The sequence below is a fragment of the Lipotes vexillifer genome, unplaced genomic scaffold, assembly GCF_000442215.2.
Source record: "Lipotes vexillifer unplaced genomic scaffold, Lipotes_vexillifer_v1.1 scaffold1581, whole genome shotgun sequence".
Lineage (NCBI taxonomy): Eukaryota > Metazoa > Chordata > Mammalia > Artiodactyla > Lipotidae > Lipotes > Lipotes vexillifer.
In genome coordinates, this window is record NW_006783235.1 from 444,693 (window position 1) to 454,471 (window position 9,779).

Here is a 9,779-nt window from a genome sequence, read left to right on the forward strand (position 1 = left end):
TGATATTTAGATACTATCAAATTTTAAAAATCCAGATTTAGGTAAGGAAAGACTTTATTCACAAAGACTACTACAACGTAGGAAGGGGGACCATAGCAACAGTAAGAACATTCTGAAACTACAACCTATAAGGGTCTTGAAGGTCAGGCAGAAAGCGTTTTTCTTTTATAAAGAGGAATCAAGAAGGTTAGAATGAACTGGGTTTAGGGGAGTGGAGTGAGCAGGTGGCACAACAGACAGTTGATTGGGGAATGTTTTTCCCTGAGGTCCACCTATACTCATGGGGGCTTTAAGGCTCCCTAACAACCCCTAAGGGGTTGTTCCATGTTCCAGTGCTTGCTTAAGGGTGGCTAAAAATTCAGGAGCCTGTGGAGAAGGGAGAAGCCTAACTGAAATTTGGTCAAGTCAATTTAGTGGATATTTTGTCCAGATGATAAATGGGAACAAACAGTTCAGCTAATTATTTGTGTTTTTCAAAGAATCTCTGTTGTCATGGTAAACAAGGAGGCGATCAGCAAGTTTTATCTGAGTCATATGGGGAGAGGTGATTCTTTATAGCAAGCCATTTCCCAGAACACAAAAGGACAGGGAAATTCCTACCCTTGACTGTTAAAAACAACAGACATTGTTTTCAGGGGCACAAGGATCAAGTAAAGTTCAAAATTTTTAAAGCCAAGATCTAGACACTAGGTATGCTAATTAACATTGGGGTGTTGCAGCTCCCAGGTTCTCTCAGTAGAGGGAGACAGATATATCAGTACAAAGATACAGATACACATAAATGCCTATATTTCTCTATATCTATTGAAAACATGAGTTCATACAGATACTTCCAATTCCAAATTAACACCACACAGTTCATTCTAGTTTTCTTCATTTCCATATTCATAACTCCATTCTCCAACAGGAGATAACAGGATAATTCCCATTATCCTTACTATATTAACTTATTTGATCAATTTTCCAGCATGTAACCAATATCTGTGGCCATGACCACCTCCCTGCCTCACTCCACTGAAGGCCTGATATCCAGTGCCTGGTTACCCATTCTGGTTCTAACACCCTAAACCAGGCCACCTTTCCACACAGATAGACTCTTCACGCTGTTTGGGTCCATGTTCCAGGTGCCTCTTTTGCCACATGAGCATGCTTCTCAACCCATCTGGGCTCCACCCCATTCACCCAGACAGATGCATACCTTGTTTAGCCTGCCAAGTGACTTTGGGACTAAACTCATCAGAAAGGGAATAAAAAGGAAAGGAACGGGAAGAGGAAGATGACCTAATTCTCTTTTAATCTTTAAAAATTCTCACTCAACCCACCTTTTATTTTCATACTGTTTATTATTTAGAGAAACTGGGCACTTTTTCTTTTTTTCTTTTTTCTTTTTATTGAAGTATAGTTGACTTACAATGTTGTGCCAATCTCTGCTGTACAGCAAAGTGACTCAGTTATACACATATAGACATTATTTTTTAAATTCTTTTCCATTATGGTTTATCACAGAATATTGAATATAGTTCCCTGTGCTATACATTAGGACCTTGTTGTTTATCCATTCTAAATGTAATAGTTTGCATCTACCATTCCCAAACTCCCAGTCCATCCCTTTCCCTCCCCCCGTCCCCTTTGGCAACCACAAGTCTGTTCTCTATGTCTATGATTCTGTTTCTGTTTTATAGACAAGTTCATTTGTGCCATGTTTTAGATTCCACATATAAGTGATATCATATGATATTTGTCTTTCTCTTTCTGACTTACTTTACTTAGTATGAAAATCTCTAGTTTCATCCATGTTGCTGCAAATACCATTATTTTGTTCCTTTTTATAGCTGAGTAGTATTCCATTGTATATGTGTACCATATCTTCTTTATCCATTCATCTGCCAATGGACATTTAGTTTGTTTCCATGTTTTGGCTATTGTGAACAGTGATGATATGAACATAGGGGTGGATGTATCTTTTTGAATTACGGTTTTGTCCAGTTTTATTCCCAGGAGTGGGATTGCTGGATCATATGTTAATTCTATTTTTAGTTTTCTGGGGAAGCTTCATACTGTTTTCCACAGTGGCTGCACTGATTTACATTCCCACTAACAGTGTAAAAGGGTTCCCCTTTCTCCACATCCTTGCCAACATTTGTTATTTGTAGATTTTTTTAATGATGGCTATTCTGACCGGTGTGAGGTGGTACCTCATTGTAGTTTTGATTTGCATTTCTCTAATAATTAGTGATGTTGAGCATCTTTTCATGTGCCTACTGGTCATCTGTATGTCTTTGGAGAAATGTCCACTAAGGTCCTCTGCCCACTTTTCGACTGCATTGTTTGTTTTTTTGTTGCTGAGTTGTATGAGTTGTTTGTATATTTTGGAGATTAAGCCCTTGTCTGTCACATCATTTGCGAATATAGTCTCCCATTCCATAGGTTGTCTTTTCATTTTTTTGTGGTTTCCTTTGCTGTACAAAAGCTTGTAAGCCTAATTAGGTCACATTTGTTTATTTTTGCTTTTATTTCTATTGCCTTGGGAAATTGACCTAAGAAAACGTTGGTACAATTTATGTCGGAGAATGTTTTGCCTGTGCACTCTTCTAGGAGTTTTATGGTGTCATGTCTTATGTTTAAGTCTTCAAGCTATTTTGCATTTATTTTTGTGCATGGTGTGAGGGTGTGTTCTAGCTTCATTGGTTTACATTGCTGCTGTCCAACTTTCCCAGCACCACTTGCTGAAGAGACTCTCTTTTTCCCATTTTATATCCTTGCCTCCTTTGTCAAAGATTAATTGACCATAGGAGTGTGGGTTTATTTCTGGGCTCTCTATTCTGTTCCATTGATCCATATGCCTTTTTTGAACCAATACTACACTGTCATGATTACTGTAGCTTTGTAGTATTGTCTAAAGTCTGGGAGAGTTATGCCTCCTGCTTTTTTTGTTTTTCCTCAGGATTGCTCTAGGAATTCTGGGTCTTTTATGGTTCCATATAGTTTTTGGATTATTTGTTCTAGTTCTGTGAAAAATGTCATGGGTAATTTGATAAGAATCACATTAAATCTGTAGATTGCTTTGGGTAGTATTGCCATTTTAACAATATTAATTCTTCCAATCCAAGAGCATGGGATATCTTTCGATTTCTTTGAGTTCTCTTTTATTTCCTTTACTAATGTTTTATAATTCTCAGTGTATAAGTCTTTCACCTCCTTGGTCAGGTTTATTCCTAGGTTTTCTTTTTTTTTTGGTGCAATCTTAAAAGGTATTGTTTTTTTACATTCCTGTCCTGATATTTCATTGTTAGTGTAAATGAATGCAACCAATTTCTGAATGTTAATCTTGTATCCTGCTACTTTGCTGAATTCATTTATTAGATCTAGTAGGTTTTGTGTGGAGTCCTTAGGGTTTTCTATATATAGTATCATGTCACCTGCATATAGTGATAATTTTACCTCTTCCCTTCCAATTTGGATAACTTTTATTTCTTTTTCTTGTCTGACTGATGTAGATAGGACTTCCAATACTATGTTGAAGAGAAGGGATGAGAGTGGGCATTCTTGTCTTGTTCCAAATTTTAGCAGAAAGGCTTTCAGATTTTCACCATTGAGTATTACAGTGGCTGTGAGTTTGTCATAAATGGCTTCTTTTATGTTGAGATATGTTCCCTCCATTCCCACTTTGGTAAGAGTTTTTACTGTGACTGGATGTTGAATTTTGTCAAATATTTTTTCTGCATTTATTGAGATTGATCGTGTGGTTTTTGTCTTTTCTTTTGTTAATGTGGTGTATTACATTGATTGAGTTTTGTATGTTGAGCCATCCTTGTGAAACTCGGTTGAATCCTACTTGGTCATGGTGTATGATCTTTGTTATGTGTCGTTGGATTCGGTTTGCTAGTATTTTGTTGAGAATTTTTGCATCTATATTCATCAAATATATTGGCCTGTTATTTTCTTTTTTGTTAGTGTCTTTGTCTGGTTTTGGTATCAGGGTGAAGGTGGCTTCGAAGAATGACTTTGGGAGTGTTCCCTCCTCTTCAATCTTTTGGAAGAGCTTGAGAAGAATCACTATAAGTTCTTCTTTGTATGTCTGGTAGAATTCTCCTGTGAAGCCATCTGGTCATGGACTTTTGTTTGGAGGAAATTTGTTTGTTTGTTTACTTGTTTGTTTAATAGATTCTATTTCACTTCTAGTGATCAGTCTGTTCAAAAATGTTCCATTTTGATTCAATTTTGGTGGGCTGTATGTTTCTAGAAAGTTGTCCGTCTCTTCTAGGTTGTCAAATTTGTTGGCATATAATTGTTATAGTATTCCCCTATGGTTTTTTGTATTTCTGCAATATCAGTTGAGATTTCTCCTTTTTCATTTCTTATTTTGTTTATTTGGATTCTCTCTTTTTTCTTCTTGGTGAGCCTGGACAGAAGTTTATCAATTTTGTTTACCCTTTCAAAGAACCAGCTCTTGGCTTTGTTGATTTTTTTCTATTGTTTTTTAAATTTCTATTTTATTTATTTCCTCTCTGATTTGTATTATGTCCTTCCTTCTGCTGACTTAAGGTTTTGTTTGTTATTTTTCTAATTGTTTAGGTGGTAGGTTAGGTTGTTTACTTGAGATTTTTCTTGTTTTTTGATGAAGGCCTGTATTGCTATGAATTTCCCTCTAAGAACTTCTTTTGTTGTGTCCCACAGATTTTGTATGGTTGTGTTTTCATTGTCATTTGTCTCAAGGTATTTTTAATTTTCCATTTTGATTTCCACATTGACCCATTGGTTTTTCTGTAGCATGTTATTTAGTCTCCATGTAATCGTTTTTTTCTCATTTCTTTTCCTGTGGTTGATTTCTAGTTTCATGCCATTGTGGTCAGAGAAGATGCCTGAAATAATTTCTATACTCTTAAATTTGTTGAGGTTAGTTTTGTGCCCTAGGATGTGGTCAGTCCTAGGGAATGTTCCATGTACATTTGAAAAGAATGTATATTATGGGGGGATTTTTTGGATGTAGTGTCCTGAAAGTATCAATTAAATCTAACCATTCTATTGTATCATTTAGAACCTCTGTTGCCTTATTGATTCTCTGTCTGGAAGATCTGTCCATTCATGTGACTGGGGTGTTAAAGTCTCCTACTATTCTTGTATTCCTATCGACTTCTCCCTTTTGTCTGTTAGTATTTGTTTCTATGTATTTGGGTGCTCCTATATTAGGTGCATATATGTTGATGAGTGTAAAATCCTCTTCTTGTATTGATCCTTTTATCATTATATAGTGTCCTTCTTTATCTTTCTTTATAGCCTTTTCTTTAAAGTCTATTTTGTCTGATGTGAATATTACAACTCCTGCTTTCTTGTCATTTCTGTTTGCATGAAATATCTTTTTCCATCCCCTCACTTTCAATCTATGTGTGTCCTTTGCCTTAAGGTGGGTCTCTTGTAGGCAGCATATTGTAGGCTCTTGTTTTTTTAATCCAGTCTGCCACTCTATGTCTTTTGATTGGAGCATTCAGTCCATTGACATTTAAGGTAATTATTGACACATATGTATTTATTGCCATTTCAAACTGTGTTTCCCAGTTGATTCTTTTTTCTTCTTTGTTCCTTTCTTTTTCTTTCGGTTTTTCTTTTTGTGGTTTAATGATTTCCTTTTAAAAAGAAGAATGTTCTCTTCTTTTAGGTTTTTGTAAATCTACTGTATGCTTTTGATTTGTGGTTGCCCTGTTTTTCAAGTATGTTAACCTCTTCCTATATCTGCTTGCTTTAGACTGATAGTCATATAGTCTCAAATATATTCTAAAAAAAAAAAGAGAAAGAATATGCATTTTCTTACTCTTCTCCCCCACATTTTATGATTTTGATGTCCCTTTTTACATCTTCATATTTATCCTTTTGCTATTGCTTTTGTTTATCATTGCTTTCACAAATAGATTTTTTTTTTCATTTTTGATCTGTATACTGGCTAATTTAAGTGATTTGCTTTCCAACTGTGATTTCCTCCTTCCTAATTTTTCTTGCTTCTTTTCTACTTAGAAATGACATTTCAATATTTCTTTTAAGATAGATGTAATATTGCTGTATTCTTTTAGTTTTTCTTGTCTAAGAAATTCTTTATTTCTCCTCCTATTCCAAATGATAATCTTGCTGGGTAGAGTATTCTAGGTTGCAGATTTTTCTCTTTCAAGACTTTGAATACATTTTGCCACTCCCTTCTGGCCTGCAGTGTTCTGGTAGAGAAATTAGCTGATAGCCTTATGGGGGTTCCCTTGTAAAGAACTCTTTGTTTTTCTCTTGCCGCCTTTAGAACCCTCTCTTTATCAACTTTGCCACATTATATTATAATAATATAATATGTTTGGGTTCATCTTGTTTGGGACTCTCTGTGCTTCCTGTATCTGAATATTTGTTTCCTTCTTTGGGTTTAGGGAAATTTAGTTTAGGGAAATTTTCAGCCATAATTTCTTCAAATACATTTTCAATCCCCTTTTCTCTTTCTTCTCCTTCAGCAAACCCTATTATGAGTAGATTGGCTCATTTTATATTATCCCATAGGTCTCTTATATTGCTTTCATTTTTTAATTTTGCTTTCTGTCTGCTGTTCTGATTGGGTAATTTCCATTATTCTACCTTCCAGATTACTTATTCTTTCTCCTTCATTTTTCATTCTGCTATTCATTGCCTTTAACTCAGCTTTTGTCTTGACAAATGAATTTTCTAATTTTTCTTGGCTCCTCCTTATAGTTTCTAGTTCCTTTTTACAGTAATCTGCATTTCTGTTGACAGATTTTCTTAATTCCTTCAGTATTTTCATTACATCCTTTTTGAACTCAATGTCTATTAGACTGAAGAGGTCTGTTTCATTTTTTGTTCCTTCAGGGGAATTTTCTTGATCTTTTAACTGAGTGTGGTTCCTCTGCTTCTTTGTTTTGCTTATATTTTCCTTAGTCTGGTGTTTAGGAGAAACAGTTATCTACTCTAGTCTTGGAGAGCCATTTATAAGTGGGAGCATCCCTGTGTAGCTTGTGTGGGTTTAATATTTTTTTGGTGTAAGGGCTGTTTTTGGTTTGTATGTTTGCTGTCTCTTTCCCCAGTGTGTGCTGGCTCTTGTCCCCTTGATAGGGGCTGTGCAGGTGCACAGGTGCATGACTTATGCAGGGTCCTAGGCAGCCAGGGACAGAGGTTAGCTCCAGGTCACAGGTCCCTAAGCAGCAGCAGCAGCAGGTCATGTCCCCCCAGGGAAGTTGGCCCCAGATCACAGTACCCTAGGCAGCAGCAGCAGTGGTAGCCAGTTTTGCGCCCCAGAGGAGATGGGGCAGTGGTTGGCACTGGGTTGTAGGGCCCTCGGTAGCAGCAGTGGTCAATGCACGTTCCTGGGGATGTTAGCCCCTGATCACGGGACCCTAAGCAGTGGTGGGCTGCACAGGATCCCGGGAAGGTGGGGGCAATTACATGCACCCACAGGATCCTCAGTGGTGACAGCAGCTGCAGAGGTCCACACTTGCCTCTGGAGTCCAAGATGGCAGCCGTGGCTTTTGCCTGCCCCTGGAGCTCATGTAGGTGGTGCCCTGTTACCTGTGAGCACAGGGAGAAACAAGATCCTATGACATGGGCCCTTTTTATTTTAAAATACCCCACATTCTGTGTTTAGCTTATTGCATATTATTTTAAAATTTATTTATTTATTTATTTATTTATTTATTTATTTATTTATTTATTTTTGCGATATGTGGGCCTCTCACTGTCGTGGCCTTTCCCGTTGCCGGACGCGCAAGCTCAGCGGCCACGGCTCACAGGCCCAGCCGCTACGCGGCATGTGGGATCCTCCCAGACCGGGGCACGAACCCGTATCCCCTGCATCGGCAGGCGGACTCTCAACCACTGCGCCATCAGGGAGGCCCAAAATTTATTTTAACATGATTCCTTATCTTTTATTTTTAATAAACTAGTGGTTAGATTTAGAGATTTGATTAGATTCAAGATCAAGTTTGTATTTTTACAAAAATACTTGTCTCTACTTCCTATAGTATCACATCTTGAAGCACATTATAGTTGTTTCACTTTTCATAGAGGTAAGATTGATAAGTGGACTCAAGTGTTGTCACCACAAATTCATCCATTACCAGGGTCCCCATCTATTTAATAGTTTTAGTATCTGCTGATGATCATTTTCAAGACTTATTATTTTACTAGTGCTCATAAAATGGTGATGTCAAATATTATTATTCCTGTACAATCAGTAGATGAAGTTCTTTTATAAAGAAATTTCCCTCATGGCCAAGATGGCAGAGTAGGAAGACCTTGAGCTTATGTCCTCCCACAGGCAAAACAGAGTTACAATTATTTACAGAGCAACTATTTATGAGAAAGACCAAATCTAGCAAAAACTATCTTCTACTACTTAAGATACAAAGAAGGGACAACAACGAGATGGGTAGGAGGGCTGAAGTGCAGTATAGTCAAGACTCATATCCATGGATGGCCGGCATATTAATGGAAGGATAAATACAATTGCAGAGATTTTCCCCAAAGAATGAGGGCTCTGAGTCCCACACTGGACTACCCAGCTGTGGGTACTGCACCAGGAAGATGAGCTCCCAGAACATTTGAAGGCCAGTGGGGCTTCCTTTCCAGAGAAGCTGAGGGGTGGGGGAAATAGAGACTCTACTCTTAAAGGGTGCACACAAAATCTCACATGCTCCAGGACCCAGGACCGAAGGAGTAATTTGAAAGGAGCCTGGGACAGAGCCACTTGCTGATCTCAGAGAGCCTTCCAGAGAGACAGTAGGCAACTGGAGTTCACCCTGGGGACAAAGACACTGGTGGCAACCATTTTGGGAAGCTCGTTCTACCACATGGACACTGGTGCTTGCAGGTGCCATTTTGGAAACTTTCTTCTAGCTTATTAATGTCAGTACCCAGCCCTGCCCACCAGCCTGTTAGCACCAGTACTGGGATGCCTCAAGTCAAGCCAAGCAGCTAGCTGGGCAGGGAAATAACCCCACCCATCACCAGGCCAACTATCTTAAAACACACACACATCATAGCTGCCCTGGGACATATCTCTGTCCACCAGAGTGTCCAGGACCCAACCCTGCTCACCAATTCCCAGACAATAAACCTGGGACCCTCAGAGCACTGCATCCAGAGACCACCAGACCAGCTTGGCCCACCAGAATGTCAACACCAGCTCCAGGAACCCCAAGATCCACAGCCAGAGACTGTGACACTTGGTTCCACCCAACAGTAGGCCAGCACTAACCCCAGGACCAGCATAACACACCAGTAAGCAGGCATCATCACCAGGACCCCACAGGCTCTAGCCCCACCTACAAACAAGATGACACCAGTTCCAGGACTACCAGGCCCTGGAGACAAACACCCCAGGACCCAGCCTCATTCACCATTGGGCAGACACCAACCCAAGTACCACAGTATCCCCACTACCTGCCATATCAAGACACATCTCACCAACCAGCAGGCCAGCACATGTGACTGAACACCCAGGGCCATAGTCTTACTCACCAACATATCAATACCAGCTACAGACCACCAGGTCCTGCAGATAGAAACTCTAAGACCCAGTACCACCCACCTGTGGACTGGCACTAGCCTCAGGGCTCAGCCTCACTCACCACTGGGTGACACCAGCCCCAAGACAAACACAACCCTGCAGCCTGCAGTTCCAGGACACAGCTCACCCAACCAGTAGGCCAGCACCAGCCTCTATGTTCTCTGGGCCCCAGCTACACTCACCAGAAGGTTGAAGCCAGATTTGGGACATCCTAAGACCCCAACCAGCTGTG